Source organism: Bombus vancouverensis, chromosome 9, assembly GCF_051014615.1.
Source record: "Bombus vancouverensis nearcticus chromosome 9, iyBomVanc1_principal, whole genome shotgun sequence".
Lineage (NCBI taxonomy): Eukaryota > Metazoa > Arthropoda > Insecta > Hymenoptera > Apidae > Bombus > Bombus vancouverensis.
In genome coordinates, this window is record NC_134919.1 from 8,952,465 (window position 1) to 8,970,362 (window position 17,898).

Below are 17,898 nucleotides of genomic sequence, written 5' to 3' on the forward strand. Positions count from 1 at the left end.
TGTAAACATCAGCTATAAAAATGAATTATTTTTTAGAACAAGAATGTCATTAATTTGTAGTAGGATGAAATGTTCAAGAATAACGCAGGAAATATTGAGTATACGTAATTATCTAAACAAAGTATATCAACTTTTAAAAGTCATAAAGATATTTTTCTCTTTATGTAGGTTTACAGTATAAAGACTAAAGTATCCCATTTTAGAAGAAAATATCGTATTAAATAGAAATGAAAGTAATTTTCGAAAATACCCTAGACAATTTTTGAACAAGAAACAGTTCAACATTGGTGCCAGATCGGAAAAGGATTTTGTTGGAAACACAGTTTACTGAATATGGAGTGGAAAGGTAAAATCACGTGGTAAATTCCTGTGCATCTCGCGAACTGGCGTCAGGAAATGAAGCGCTTCCGTGGGCTGCTACGAATTCCGCGTGAAAACGTATAATGTAATATCACGTTAAGGCGACGCGACCCTGTTGTTCCAAGTACGAAGTCAGGTAAAAGTCAGGTCTTTCTGGTTACCTCACGGAGGATCTTGATTTCGATAAAACTTTACAAGGATGCACAACTCTGGAATACGTAAAAGTAATCTTACTACAAAATGCTTTTGACAACTGTTATATACCAACTGTAGATGTACAAAATGGTATACCTATATTTAAGTTATGCGAAAATACGAAACTACATTCTTTTCGAATAGGTCGACATATATAAATTCCACGTTGATTAAGTATCCTGCATTGCCGATGTAAATGTTGCATAAAACATTTACAGTCAAACTTTATGTAATATTCTTTTCTTCTTTCCGCTTGGGGATTACGGTTCTACAGTTTGTCGAGGAAAAAGAGTGGATACATCCTCTACTTATCAAGAGTAAAAGGAAAGAAAAAAGCTATTTCAAGTCCATTAAAAATTTCAGTACCTTAATTTAAACATTTTAAATTTATTTATTTAAATTTACTTTATATTTCCTGCGATTTTTCATGACTACGAAATTCCCCATAATACCAACAAAACTGACTATCACGCAAAAGTATTTTCAATCACAGACCGCTCTAAATTAATTCCCACTTAAAGATTCGTGTTTAAAATTCTACGGAACGCTTAAGAAAAAGTCCTGCGAATCTTCAATGACGCTGGTCTAAGGTGTGTTCATCGAATTACACTTAAAATCAATGAGCTTAATCGTTTTTTCCGGCTTACTCGGTCTTACTCGGATCGAGGACTTTCTTCTTCCTCTTTCGTTACTCTTCTTGCATAAATCCTACCTTGGCAAGGATCTAAATTACCGCGCGTGCACGGTAATTACCGCAGGATTTGGTAGCGCCACTGTGTTCACGTTGGTACACCGTCTAGTATAGAGCTAATAATCGGTCTGTCCTTTTCCCTCTCACGAAATTCTCGTTGGCTCGATTCCTCAACAGCATCACTGCTCTATCTCTCGTTCGCTAACTCTACCGAGTGGCACAAAATATGTGGGAAATATTCGTAGTTTAGTCATACGCATCAAAGTAATGAAAAAAATTCATACACAAAAATTGCAGTTGTGGCTCATGGCTCGAATTACAAAAAATTTCTAATTTTGTGCTAGTAATAGATTGGAATATCAGTAAATCGATTGATGACATTCACATTAATAAATCCATAAATTGAACGGTACGGAAAACTGATGATAAAAATAGCGCTTTTAAATTACTTTAGACCATTCTGTTCTTAGTATTTACCATTTACCATTACATTATCATTCTTTATGTCATGTCGTTTAATCTTCTCTAGTTTGAAAATATTTATAGTTGCAAGATATTTGCTAAAAGTATATATTCCGCAAAGGACATAAAAGTATATAACTAGTAAATTATCCAATAGACTAATATACCTTAACATTCAGTGTAACGCCATCTTTAATGCTTATATGCGGGAGATGGTTGCTCATGTTGCATAATAATTTTATATTAAATATAAGCATGGAATAAATACCTTTTCTATATATCATTCTTATGTACATTTTCAGATTGGTTTCAGATTCGACCAACGTAATAACGACAGTCGTGTCTGGTTACAGTGCTGGTTACATTTTTAAATTGGTTCTAAATTTGACCAATATAATAACGACAGTCGTGTCTGCTTACAATACTAACATGCAACAAAGTGTCTTAATAAGGGATATCATATAGATACAAAAGTTTTCTATAAAAAGTTTTCAATTATTTAACCAGTGTATTTTGCGACACCCTATATTCCCCAATGTCTCTTTCTCTGTTCCTATACCAGGGGTGAACGTGGTCGGGATCGTGATGACCCGCGGTTTCCGAGCTAACCGATAGCGATAACTCTAGGAAAAGGCCGCGATAGATTTTCCCCGGTCCTCACCCGTGTCGTCATTATTCCCGCGCGCCTCGTCGTGGTCAATATGCTCACGTTACGGTCCAACTTTGGACCCCAGCCTCTCCGGATAATCCTCGAAACTTTTATCGGATTCCCGTCGTCAAGTCGCGCACCCAGACACCGAGAAAGTGTTTCGGTGTAAATCGACGACCTGGAAGTACGATGCGAGACGTAAGAAAGAGACAGAGATCGTCTATCGTGTAGCCGCGATGCCACACGGCCTTCGATATCAAAGTCACCAAGAGCTTTACGGAAATCTTCCAGTGGTTATCCTTTTTATTAAGTTTCCAAGACCGGAACACCTCGCTTCGTGAAGTCCAGAATACGACGATCCAACTTCGACCTTCGACGCGTAAATTGAAATTCGATCGTCGCGAAATTCTCGTCTACTTGGAAGCGGAACTTGCTTGTTTGAGTTGAGAGTCGCGATGGATCATGAGCACACTGAGAACTATGTTCATGCACCTCTGTCAACTAATTTACGTGCAAGTTTCTGTGTAACGTGAGCTTCTTTTTTACCGAGATTTACGGTCTCGTTTGCTTTTTGAATTTGTTTCGTTAATAACGCGCACAAGTTATCACAGTGTTGCACTTGTTGCGTGTTCCCTAGAAATTTATTAAACAGGTAATCGTTTTAGAGGAGAACAGTGTCGTAAACGAGGAGTTTGTTCGAGGAAAAGTAAAAGTGAGGTTTGGTATAACGATGTTTTTTTTTTCTTTAAAAGATTATTGAGTATGCATATTACGTTTGCGTAAAATCTACTTGATTACTCCTCAGATCTCTCGTGACATTATCCTTTAGCATTCTCTATGATACACATAGTATAGTTTAAAATACATAAAGTTCTAATAAATGATAGGAATTGTGAGAATATCGGTTATTTTTTCAATCACGGTTTTACCCACGTATATTGAAAATCATCTCAGTTTTAGAATCTCCTGTCTCCGTGTTTTTCATTTTTATAAAATCCTTTTAGCTTTAATATTTTTCTTACACTTTCCTTAATTTAAGAATTTAACACTTTTACTGCTTCTGGAAGTTTTTAGTTATAGATAAAAATAACGTTTTTATACCGTGACATTAATTTTTCACGGTAGAGTACAGTAATTGCAAATGTTTTTAATACTGAAGATTAAAAACCGATGTTAAATTTGATATATATTAATACCAGAATTTATTTCCTTTCATATAGCGATATAATATAAATGAGATATCATTTAATCGAACAAATCGGTCACTACATTACCAAAGGCAAAGCGAGTAAATCGGTTTTTCACATTTTAAATAATATACATATGAATCGACACTTTATCGAGATCTAAAAAGAATTAGTAATTACAAATATATTTTATCCGTGCAAACCTCCATAAAGTCCGTTAACAAAGAATACGCGTTCCATAAAAAAAGGACCTAAACTGAATATGAAGTTTCAAAGAAAAAATGACTTTGAACAAATTTTTTTCTCTACTGTGGTACTTACTCCTTTAACAATATTTTCACACCTTTGAAAGTAACAGAGATATCTGAGTGCACCCTTTTAACCTATACATTTTATCCTGTATGTCACGTAAAAGAATAGGTCACTATTGTTGACAAAAATTCATTGCAAACTTTTAATACCGATATTAAATTTTGATCAAAGTGATGTTGGGTATTTATTGACAAATAGTTACTGTAAGTTCAGTAAAACTTTGAAGTTAGGAACAAATCATAATAATGAAATCTTTGCTGATCACATGGTTGGTTTTAAAAAATTTGACTGATTTTATCAATACGTTATTACGAGTTTAGTAAATAAAAAATTCTACGTACCTTTCGCCAACAGTGCGCTGATTGAGTTATATTTTAATTCTGCTCTTGTTTCAACGATCAGAAACAATTATTTGAAAGCGATATTTTAAAAACGATTTTATACAAAATATGATTCTATCAAAAATAATCGGCAGAATCCAAGAATGTCAGCAGTCGTAAAGTTGATAAATAGAAAATTTTGGAAAATCGTTGCCTTAGCTCTAACAAATCTGAATATAGTAAATCTAAAAGTACGAAAGTTGTATTATTAGAATAATACTTCTTTTCCCAAATGCTGAAATTAATGAATTTTCCAAACTGAAAATACTAATTTCCACGTGGCAAGATATCTTCCTTTAACACAGGCGTAGTACCTTTAAATTTAAGATTGAGAAAGATTGATGTAGAATAAAGATTCTTCTTGAGAGACACATAGAATCAAAGATCTCTCGCCACATAGATAGGTAGATAGCATTTTAATTTTCTGAAGTCTCGCTTTCAGGTTCACTGTAGCTAATCTGATATTAATAGATGCGAGGATTCTGCTCGTCAAAGGGCAAATGAACGTAGGTAAGAAATGTGTCACGAATCTATGTAGGTATCAAGGCAAAAGACGAATAGAGAACTTGGCTTTCTGACTGCAGCCTGCTCGTGTATTAGAACCTTTCCACTTCTGTCTCAGATTCACCGGCAAAGCGTTATTCCGAAAGGAAATAGCTTTGTCTGCTTCCTTTCTCGCACTCAATTCATCGTCTCTCTTCTGTCTTCTTCGTCCTTCCTCCTTTGTTTGTTTTTTCCTTTTTTCTTCTTCTGTCCTTAGTGTCTTTCTTTGGATATCTACCAGTACAATAGACTACTACAATTAATATGAACAATGAGATATCTGCCTGGTAAATAACTTAGTTCTATTAAAGCTTTCTTCCAATATCGATGGTAAATCAGGACCAGCGGAAAACTCAAGTTGGTAATAAGATGAAATGCTTATGGAGATCTAGATGTGAATGGAATGAACAGGATTATATGTAACTTTTGTTTTAATACGATAATGATAAACAGGCCGTTTTTTATTTGGTGCAATTATAGCTGCAAGCGATTGAATTAATATCGTTTAAAATTTTCAATGTACTGTAGGAAGTGTAGTGGAGTAGTTGCTGCCAGGTGAAAAGAGAATTCGTGCGTTTCGTCCCGGGACTACCGGTGGACTCGTCAGTAAGGCTATATGCCCGGTAGTCCCTGCCTTAGACGTAGAGGGAGTCTCGCTAGGTGCGGTATTTGTATCAATCGCTCGTATATTCGACCGCTAGCGAGTTAGACAGACTCGTTGTCGTCGTAGCTCTCTAGTGTTGGCGGTTGGTACCAGCGGATCGCCCGGGAGGTGTTGCGCCGCGTTGATGCCTCGACCTGTCTGCGTCCTATTGATACCGATCCGCCACAGTACCTTACCTTTTTAGTGGAATTGAGACTCATTAGCGGATTGTGATAGCAAATTTTGCATTATGCCTCTTTGCCTTCATTACTTATCATTTCCGAGATGTTCTTCTTTGTACTACCTTCATGTGCTCATTATTTTGATAAATATTGTAAATTTTTGAATAATGACATATCTCTGTAATTTTATCCTACTATGAAATTTTATACTTCAATGTAACATTTATTATGTAAATATGTTTCGTAAAATTTAATATTATGTATGAAATCTTATTGCATTAAAATACCGATTCCGTGAAATTATTTTATTCTAAACAGCAAAATTTAATAAATCCTTAATATGCAGCAAAATAAGTACTCGGATAATTTGACAAAGTTTTAGACGTATTTAGTATCTAGTAACTTGAATAAAACAGAAATTTGCCATTTATCTGACATAAGATACGTACACATTACAATTCTGAAAGTGAAATTTTTGTATGTGATCCGGGTTCGATAACCAGAAACAATAATATCGAATATTTCGATTTTCGACAATATACAGAAACGGAGCATCCAGATGACGTATTTACAGCGCTATGCATGGAAAGTTAATTCGCTGGAATCTCTACGAGAGCACTCTCTAATGCTAATGAATGCATTAATATAAGGACATACTTAATAACCCTTACATAGTTACGTGCACCCGCGTATATGCATAAATGCATAAACGTATACAGCATGAACGTTCCTCGCGTTAATCTGATACGATGTATTACGTTTGCTTCTTTCGGAACATATGCTACATACGATATATTAATCATGCCGTGCTCAAAAGCAAATACTCGTATAAATTTCCTTTTATTCCATCTATGCTATTTTTGTACTCTTAACGAAAGAGCTATAGTGCCAATTGTATGGTGAGTCCGAATTTAATGTGCAACAAATGTATAACCGAGAATTACATTGCAGAGAGGAAGCAATTTATTTGCCAACACTAAAATGATTATAGTTTGATCTTTCAAGAACTATTTTCTTATTGGACCAAATTATTCTTTTAGAATTATAGATTAATAATTAATGAAATTTCTAATAGACAGATTAGAAGTCTATTACTAAGTTTAATGAATAATCAGAATATTCTTCTGATTATTTTATGTAAGTTTGAACTTGGAAAGCTTGTCACAAAAGTTGTTGAAAACATAATCATGATGCTTGAAGAAGGTGATATAAATACTAAAACATTTCAGCATTGGCTCGTGAAATTCAGAACTGCTGACTTCTCATTAGGAAATGAACCATGAATGTTAGCCGGAAAATATCGTCGACAATAATGTTTTAAGAGGTATTATTGAGGATAATCCGTAACAAACAGCAAGAGAAGCAGCGTCTGAAACGGAATTAAGCCATTCTACCATTAGTCGTTGCGCGAAATAAATAGGAAAAGTGGAGATGAATTCTGTACGAAGCAATATGCAAAAGCTTCATTGGAACAAATTGAAATTGTCACAAAAATTATTCTAACTTGTTTAAACGCTTCTGTCAAACACTTTCGCAAGTAACTATATCGTGAATATTCAGGCAATTGCATATCTTTATGAACATAGTTAAAGGAGTGGATAAATAAAAATTCATTCCATTCGCTAAATATTATAATAAGCGCTCTACTTGGAATACTTTCTATATTTTAGCAGGTTGTTTGTATTTTGTAGATCTTTGGAAACGGCAAATTTCCCAAAGCTACATGTACGTATTGACAGTCTACAAATAAATTTTACAAATTTTTGCCACGTACTTAGAATCTTGTTAGCATGCGCGAAGACAAAATTCTGACCGTTTAATCATTTCCCAAATAATATAAATCAATTACCACACTTTATATAGAGTCCGTATGCACGTCTAAATATCAATGTACGATGCTGTACATTTTTATATTTTTAACTTGGTTCTCGGTAATAATTGCTACTGTCGAGAAACAGCGTATTTTTGCATCTCAATCCTATAAGCAAACAAATAAACAAATCTGTCAGTTTCGTGAAATCGTTTGTTAAACAGCCATAGAAGTAAGTTATTTCTCACGAGGTTGAAACGTATACAGGTTCCTAACGCGATCGCTTCTAAAGTTAGACGATATTCGTGAAAGCGAATGCACAGGAGGCGGGCACTGCGGAAATCCAAATAGCCTGAATACCGCTTTTCTCAGAAGTTTTCATTGCAAATATTTCCTACGTTCGATATTTGGCCGTTCAATATCTAGATTGACGCACTTCCTCCAACCGCGTTTGCGTTGAGGAACCACCTATTGATATTTTTTCACAAAAAGCACAAGAAACAGGGTAAAGGAGAGTAAAGAGTAAAAAGATGAGACAAGAGAAAAGAGAAATGATGAAGTTGAGTTTATATTATATAATTTGTATACATTGTACAACAAAATTATAAAATTTGTAAAATTATGAAATTATAAAATTTTTAACAAAAAAACAGCAACGTCGTGATGAAATGTGATATATTCCGCTATTTGCTAGCTTGCGTGCAGGTCCAATCGGTAAAAGAACGACGGTATTTTTTTCAACATATTTCTGATGCATCTAGTTTCAATCGTATTATCAGTACGTTGTACTGGCGTTTCGTGCGCATTCCAATTTGCTTTCTCAGGACAGACATGGAAGCGTAACGTACTAGTAACATGATTTAAACCGAAGAATCGCAAATATCATTTGATCATCGCGAAGATACTTTTCTACTACTTTTTCTAGTATTCAGTAGAGAATTACCTACCCATTTACCAAATATTGCGTCGTGATATCAATCTTGTTTTCCCTTCTTGCTCCTTCCTTAAACTTATCCGGATACACGACTCTTTATCGCTATGATCGGTACACAGCAGCCACGCCCTTGCTAGAAGAGAGATCTTTTCCATTCAGGATCTCGAAGTATCCTCCTCAATGCCAGATATGGAAAGTTAGCGTGGAGCAGCCTGTAAAAGGATCAAAACTTAAATGAAGTTAGCGGTTGGATAGAGAATCCCTGCCGTGCGGAAAGGAAATCCAAGGAAACTGAAAGGAGGGTTGCAGGGAGGGAGGGTTGCAAGGATTGTATAGGCGATTCAACGGTATATACTTGCCACCTGCAATTCTCCCTTCCTCATCACCGTTTCTCCATCATCGCGTCCTTTATTTCATCCACGCTTTCCGCGCTGTACAGCTATGCTTTAAATAATATTTTGCAAAACAGCCGGCGCAGAAGAGAGCGACATTCGCCCGGCGAAACGTTTTACTTAAACCGCCATCTCTGCGTCTCGGTTTTCGCACAATTTCACTTCTCCCTTCTACGAGTCCATTAAGGCTGTTACATCTTTCCGTACAATTTGTTTTGCCTTTGCTTTCCGAATGCCTCGGCTCGACTGATTCCACGGGAAACCAACGGCAGAAACGCGTCGGAATAAGTAATCGTGCTACGGCCTCTTCTAAGGAGTTCCACGGCTACGCTATTCTCGCGGCATTCTGAAAGCGGAAACGGGGGATTCAAAGAGGAACGAAGGACAGTCTGATCAATCCTAAATTGAAGAGAAATGGAGAAAAGTCGTGCGCGATAAACCGGATTTTGTGTAATTCAGTTGCAACGAGGAACCATGGTCTTTTGTTGCGCCGTCTACTTGTTGACACTCTTCATAGTTTGTGGTATGTGTAGGTGGCTTTGTCAGTGGCTGAAGTTAGAAGAGTAGACAAGGTAACTGGTTCGTGAGTTTTCATAGACATATTATGGATTCGGGATAGCGCATTTTGAGACTTCTGAATGACCTTTTGTTGTTCTTTTTGCATCATGTATTTCTCCATGTGCGTTCTATTTTGTAATCGTTTTTCTGGCGTGAGCTTTACGTTAACACGGTTTTGGTATTTTATTTTTGCAAGTGATATATTCGTTGGAATATCAGCGTTTAAGAAATAATCATTTCCGATTAATAAACTGAAATGTAAAAATGATTTTTTTAATACGACTAATAAAATCCCATTTATGTAATTGAATTTTACAAATTACAACTGTTTGTGGAACAGCAATCACTATCCACTCATTAATATTAACAGGAAATTCTTGTTTATGAATACTCAAATAAGTCAATTATTCAATGTTCCAAGAAAAGAAAAATTTCTTGTATTTATTTGAACTAACAACAAATTTGAACAACCTATATAAAACACAATATCTGGTAGTAAATTTTCAAATTCCTCTCATTTCCTTAATCACAAAAACTTACGATTTTCTATTCTAAAATTTCCCTAAAATTACCAACCACGAATATGTGAAGAAGAAATGAGACTACAGTAGCAGACAGAAAAATGTTTATAAAATGAAAAATATAAAAAAACTTCATAATTTTACGAAATAGGTTTGTTTAATAAGAGCACCTGTTAAATATGTATCACAGAATAGGTGATTGCTATCAATACGATAAACAATTTTTCGATTCAAGTGTTATTACAATTTATAGTATGAATTTTAAACTTTCTTTCATCTTTCATTGTATATACTGTATCGTTCAAGTTATCATAATATCCGGAATAAGTTTATTTAGAACAGTAGCTTGTTTGACAGACAGTTACCTCCTTTTTACCAGTGCATAAAACAACGGTTCGCATCTATCGTCTAGGGTATACAAATTTCTGTAACACTCACTTCGGAAATTCGCCAGCAGCGGTGCCCAAGTAACGTAATACGGAATCGTGGAAATATCGGATTCCCGTGTTCCCCGAGAGAGTTTAAGTTACAAATATTCTCTGTGTTCCGTGCCAGTTTTCCCAGTGTCTTTTTACCGTTTCACGTTTAAATCGAAGTAAATCGTCTCTGGTGCACGGAACAAAAGGCAAAACCGGCGTTGTTCGCTTCTTCTAAAGAGAAACGACGTATCCGACCGACTTGTTTCGCTGTCCAGATCGATACGATTGAAACGCGAAAGTTAAAGGTTTATCAAAAATGAAAGGCAGGTAAAACAAAATGAAAAAAAAGAAAGAAGGGAAGAAGGAAAAATATGCATACTCGGATCCACGTAACATGCCTTGTTTGTATTCACCGATTAGACTCCGTTCCATGTTTGCCTCGAGTAAAACATTTTGTAAACAAGCGGCCAATATGGACAACGGGGAGTTGTACATGAAAAAACAGGTTGCGTTTCATCGTTGGCGAAATAGTCGAAGGCTTTGAAATATGCGATGCACGTAGCATCGTTCGTTTATCCAACGTGTGCCGAGTGTCCGGGCCCTTTGTATCGATTTTCTTCGACGAATAGTCCTGTTTACGGAAAATACCGGTGGGATCAAACTCGACGCCCACGAGTATCGACTTAGGGATCTGTGTGAAAATTAACACTGGACTCTTACAGATTTACGATTTGCTTTGAGATATTTCTAAAAGATCAAATAATCGATACATAAGAAAATCCTACGCTACGTTGTGAAATGCATTATGCAGAATATCGCTTCAATGTTTGAGGAAAAATCGCATTCAGAGATTTTTTGGCGATTAAGTCAGAAAATGTAGTTACAAAAAAACTTAAATTTTCAGATTCATTCCTTTCCGACGGGTTGCTCGAGTATTCGTCGTCAGTAGTTCGAATTTCGATACAATATTCTACATGCGTGAAAGTTTAAAAGAATTGAAAATGGAATTCATTGCGTAAAATCTAATTCACTGTGATTATGTGGATATTAAAGTACTATTACGTACTATTATATATATAAAGTACTATTCCGTAAGTACGTTATAGAATTTTTTAAGAAATTCTCGTGAATGAAGAAATGTGTAAACGATAAAATATGTATTCTTTTCGGATCATGCAAAAATAATAGCATTTATAGGAAACTAATATAATTACTTCATCGTTAAATTGTGTACTTCCTTGAGAATCATTCACTAGAATTTGTAAAAAATTATGTAAAACAGTACTATCATATACATATAACCGTAATGAATTGGATTTTAATTCAACTTTTATGTAATATTTGTGGATGCAACATTAGTGCCACACCAAGCTGCAACTTGACTACGTGTACTGCTTTTTCAAATTTTGTTCTGCATATTTCATCACATTTTGAGATACAGTTTTACGATAAGGTTAATTCCTTTACTAATTGAGAAACCTGCCTAGTTGAAAACACTGTTCCGACAACAAACCACACAAATTAAGATTAGTATTCACAAGACAGCGTCCAAAGTATTATAAGAAAACCATAAATATTCGGATCAAACCAATGACGATAATATATTATCAGCATGTTGAGAGATTGCAAAGGAGATAAAAGGCAGACATTTCTTGTTTCTTAATAATAATCGATTTCAAACCTGTCATTATGGATTATATTTTTTATTCTACAGTATATATTTGCATTCTATAAATAATAAAGTCGTGATTTAAAAGAGTAGAAAAATCTGGAACACATGATATTCACAAATAATAAATATGTTTCCAATCGACATGGGTATTTGCAAAAATTATTGATCAATATCAATTTTATATGTTCCGAGAAATTCGTACAACATGCAACAATTTGTGAATGTGGTTGCTGACTTGTTTCACAGTTATCCTTTATTCTCTACTGTAAATTCTGTAAACCATTAATTCGAAACAAAAGGTCCAACTTTTCATCTAGGTAAAATAGATTCCAACAGGGTTTGTCTCCAGCAGAATTTGTTTACGGATTTATCTTGCTCGAAAGTTTTATTCATTTCGAAAGATACAAAATGTTTTCCAAGTTCTTTGTTTCCATTTGAAACTTCATCGTAACTCTGTTCCCATAAATCGTGGAAGAATTCTGTTACAAATGAGAGATGGAATCATTGTGTAAAAAATGAGTCGAAAATATGAAACGTGCACCTTTTCTTAGATAAAATCTCTTTTAAAGAAAAAGTGCGAAGTTTTGTAAACCTTAAAATAAAGTCAAGCATGCTTTTTTCTATTGAGAAACTGACTGATTGTATGTCTTCTGTTAAAAAGAAATTATATGCTTTTTCCTTATATTAAAAAATAATAATTCACGCATTAACATAAAATCATAATATTTAATGTATTAATATATGCCAACAAATATTAATTTGTGTAAAAGCTGAAATTATGAGACATTATTTACGTAACTGGATTTATTTTGGACAGTTCTTTGATTTATGAAATTGCACAAAAGTTATATTTGTACAGGTTGCAACAAACGAATAACACGTCATTCATAATAAATCTACATAATTTTAGGGGGAATTAACGTTCGACAGAAGAATATCCAATGAAACGATTTAATATTGATTTTATCATTTTAAACAGAACAGAAAGCAATTGGATCCTGGTCGTAGAATCACAACATACAGTTAAGTACATACACATAATCATAAAAGAGTTAAAAAGAACGAACGAGTACTTTAAAACACGCCGCGTTTTATTGCATCAGACGACGAAAGTTTCGCGACAATAACAGCAGAAAATAATTTTGGGAAGTTTAAAATCGTCTGCGTAAAACTCGTTGACGTTCTTGGACAATAAAACCTGACAATTTACAAGCTGAATTATCATTTCAAGTATGAATTTACGTGGATAATGATCACTTATATGACAGGAATTCGTTAATACCTTTACTACAATGAGCTTTGTTCAACACTGGAAATTAATTTCTTAATTTCTTATCGTTAAATATATGTAAATTATTATCGCTTGAAATTTTCGAAAACATTTCAAATGTATTTAGCAAACTATCGAGTAGTTCGATACATATTTGCAAGTTATACATGGCACAAGTGGGTTGTCAAAAAAATCTGGGCTCGCTTTCCTATTTTTATCTACGTATACCGAATATTCTAATGAATTTTTTGATACATGAATATATGTAACTACTAAATTCAATGCAAATGATTCATTTCTCTTTCTGAATACTTCATCTTCGGTATAAAAATTAAACCTCTTCTCGAAAAATAAATTTTTCTTTTATCTGCAATTTGTTTTGAAACTTAAATTATCCGATGACCGTATTTTTCATGTTATATATAGTGAAGAGTCTTCATTTAAGAAGGAGATAGAAGAACAAAGGTAGGAAACTATGTAGGAATCCGGATAGCGCGAATAGTTCAGAATGTTTCCATAGTTCGAATAGTTCAATCACTCGGCGCATTACTTTCGTGAAGAGAAATATTCAAGCATCACAGATCAATTCTCTGTTTCGTAATTGCCTGTTCTGCAAAATAAGTGAATGAGTTTTAAGTGATTTGAACGTTAGACATTTAAAAAAAGAACACAGGGAAAAGTGAAATTTCTTGCTGTGTGAAATTTAAGTGGTTCAACTTTTCTCGATTTAAATCAGTATATCGGTAAATCAAACGAATTTTTCATCATAGTTACGTTAGGAAATAAAAGCTGTCCTAGAATATTCTAAAAAATAGTAAAAAATACCAAAAAAAACTTTTTAGAATAATAAGTTTTCTCTCAAAAAAGAAAGCTCTAAATCTTTTTAGAAGTTGCAGACTTGATTCCAGGCATAATTTCATTCGTAGTTTGTGTCGTGTTGAAGATTTCATATCCGTTTCTCTTCCTCCACCGCGATCGTTTCGTTAAATCGTTGGATTCGACAGGTCACGCCAGTGCGTGACTTCTTTTCGCTCGTGCGGCGAAACGCACACCTGTGGCAGTTAATCAAGAGCGTTCCCACCGAAGTACCGGGTTGCGATTGCAAGGCCGCACACGGCAGCAGCAATTTGAAAAAAAGAAAAAAAATGCCCAGCCCTTAAGCGAGAAACACGACAAATATCAAATCGATACAGTGGTCCCTAGATGCGCGCGCAACTGATATAGTCTCGCTTTCTCATTCACGCGCACGCACACGCATCGTTATTACGCTTAAGTATCGATAAATGCTCGTACACACCACGTTCCTATGTTTACGTTCAGCAAGGATAACAAGCGTTCCATTTATCCTTTGCGGCGAAGTCGATGAGGATTATCCGCACGCGTACTGTATCCGTAATATATGTATTTTTCTGCCCGATAATATTACCTTCATAGCATGTAAGTATAATATTTAAACTGAAAAAGTGAGAATATAAAATTCTTGCCATATATGTGCGTGTGTAATAACATTCCGAAACAATGTTTCTTAAAGTAACATAGTAAATATCAAGAATGTGTTGGAAAGCAGTAAACCAGTTAACAGTATATTCACATCTCTGTACAATGTAAGTAGAGTGAGTCTACGGAGAATGAATCACCAGTCATAACAGAACGGTAGGGTTTCTCTACAAGCCCCATAACCAAAGGAGAATAGATATACGAGAAACATCGCATTAGCTATTAAAATTTTTCTGCAAGTTTATAAACTGTCATGTTATTTCCATTGTGAAGATCGTTACTGCTCCTTTCACTCAATTAACCACCTAATATTTCATGCTGCATGCAGTTACCATTGACTGAATTCTTTTCTCGCGCTAAATCCTTTAGCAATTCTCTTTTTTTTCTTTTTGATGAAGAAATACACATTGTGACTAAATTCTAAAGTTCGCGGTGCCATAAGTTTCAACACGTATTACCATTAACACGCCCATTGATTCAGGTGTAAAAGCTCGTAGACGCTTTTGAAACCAGACCCGCTAACAAGTATACCATTCTCCATTCCCGCAATTTTCCTCCATTGAATTTGCCCGCGTATCGTAGTTTTTCGAACAGTAAACGTACCGGTAGGAGGACAAAGAGAATGAGAGGGGACACAATGGGGAAGTTGGTTGTAGCTGAGGTCAATTATGACCGGCGCAGCACGAGCCGTATAACGTTCGCCTTGTTAATTCCGTGCGACGCTTAACAGCTACGTCTGCGATTCGTAAGTTTCGCGCCTCAAATACAAACTAATACATAATTTACGTTGTTGGATGATGAGTGGTGTACAGGACGCCCGAGTGAATTATATTCCGGAAATAACAACGGCTCGTCAAGCTAACGATACTAACGAAAACCGCGCGGAATGGCCACAAAGGATTGTAATTTTAATTACAGCCGGTGCGCTCTTTTCGCGGTGAATATATGTACGCAACGTGACACAAAGCTTGGCTAGGCGCTGTCATCAGGCCGTCTATCGGATGTGCAGCGACGCGTGAGCCTGTTGGCCTGCCTTTTTGAAATGCAAATTTTACGCCTATGTCCGGATATTTGCCATGTTTCCACGGTAAACGCGGCGAGGGGTGTGTGTGCGCGCGCGCACGCATCGTTTTAACAAATATGACGGAAAACGCGGGAAACATCACGCGTACAACGCACGATGTACGTTATCAGCTCGAACATAAATCCTTGATTTTTCCGACGGAAGGAATTTAGTGTGCGCCGTCGCGGAAACCAATATCAATCTGCTATATTACCAATTTGGCCTGGCCCCCAGTGAAACGGCCGCTGAGGCCTGCTTGATTTACCGTGTTTTCAAGAAGCGATTCGTTAAACCGTCGGAATCGTTATTACCGCAGGGTTTGTCGGTGATAATCCTGGCCCAGCCGTTCGACGATTAATTGAACCGGGGCTGCGACAGAGAAACAGAGATGAATGATTAATGAAGTATAACGTGAAAAAGATGTAACGATGCGGTGAGAAGGGTTTCAAGGAACGATTAAAAATCGAAGTACTTACACAGGGTGTTTGAAAAAGGATCCTACACTTTGAGAGCTTATAATACTTACCGAGAGGAGCAAAAACATCTAATCGGTATACGGTGGCTCGTGAAAGTAACCAATTAAATAAGCGGAAAACTTTTGCGTGTACGTATTGCATGCGTTTTGTAAAACATTCTGAAGTTGCATTAACACTGTGAATGAAACACGACTGTTATAATTATGTCGGAAGAACTTCGGAAGAAGTCAGTCTGTAAATGTAGACAGATGCTATGAGACATTTAGTACAAAGTAGATAATATATTCAAGAAAGGTCTCTGAAAGTGCCCGAACACTTTTCGTAAGTAAGTTAAAATTGCTTATCTTCCATTAAGATGTTGTTTCAATTCAAATGTTTTCCATATCCTCTCTTGGGAAATAAAAGCATTTTAACGTCAATTTTTATATTCGATATAACATATTGCAACATCTTGCTATTATTTACATGTTGTCTATTACAGTTTTATTACGTATTTGTACACGCTTTTACAATTCAATAAGTCTTGTTTATCTTACGTTTATTGCAAAACATTATATAGGACAACTGATATATTTTTATTCAACAGTAACATGCAATAACAATAACGCCAATATTTCTGTGTAAATGATATACCAGTAGGTTTCGCAATATTTTTATATTTCCCTTATTTTGTTTACCGAATAGTAATGAATTCCCAAACTAAATTAATTGAATTTCAACAATATTCTTTTCTATTTATCTTCTCGTACATTTTTTTATTGCACAAATAATCTGTTTGTATTTCTCAAACAAAGTTAATCATTTTCATTCTTTAACAGAGATTATTCAAATTCCTTGGTAGACAAGTTTGCTTTATTAAAAATTCTGTGGATTTTAAATCAGGAACAAAGATCCTTCTTGCTTTGTGGTGGCAGTAAATCAAACTTCTCTAAACTTCTTCATATAATCATAGTAACACTTGGTAATGTTACCATTCACCGGACTAAATCTTACGAACACGGCGTAATTGGTAAAAAAATAAGAAGATTTCTTACCTGCAGGTGGGATCCGGATCTAAATTCATGCTGGTGCTTAATAACGTTTCCGAGAAAAACAAAAAGGTTCATATCTGGGCTATAGATCTTCGCCTTGAAAATTAGAGAAATTCATTTCTAAAACTTAAACGCGAAAATCTTAGTTTGAAAAGTTTTTTTACAATAAAATCCAAAGATATGTATCTTCTTACTCTTTTGAAATTTTCAAAATAGTATTAAGATGTTGGTTGTTTTGCTAATTACACCTCTTGTTTCTATAAAACTTCATCGGCTTAATAGCTACTTTTAAAAGATCTACATCTCTGAACGTAATATATTCGGTTTTTGATTATGTTATATTAAAATTCTTCCTTTTAATCATAAAGTGACATTAAAATAAAAAAATCAATAAAAATCTACTTATCGTGTTTTTCTCCTGTGATCTTCAATTATTAATTTTATAATTATTCACTCGAAAAATTTGTGTATCTCAATTAATCACTGAAATCTTTTAAATAAAACACGCATCAATTATTAATTAAATCAATCAGTTTGATAAGATATGTTTTAATAGCAATAACAAAGACCACGTCACCTAGAATTTTACAACTATTCTTCAAATAATGCTCTCTATAGTATACGCAAATATAGCCAGTGTTGCATGTCAAC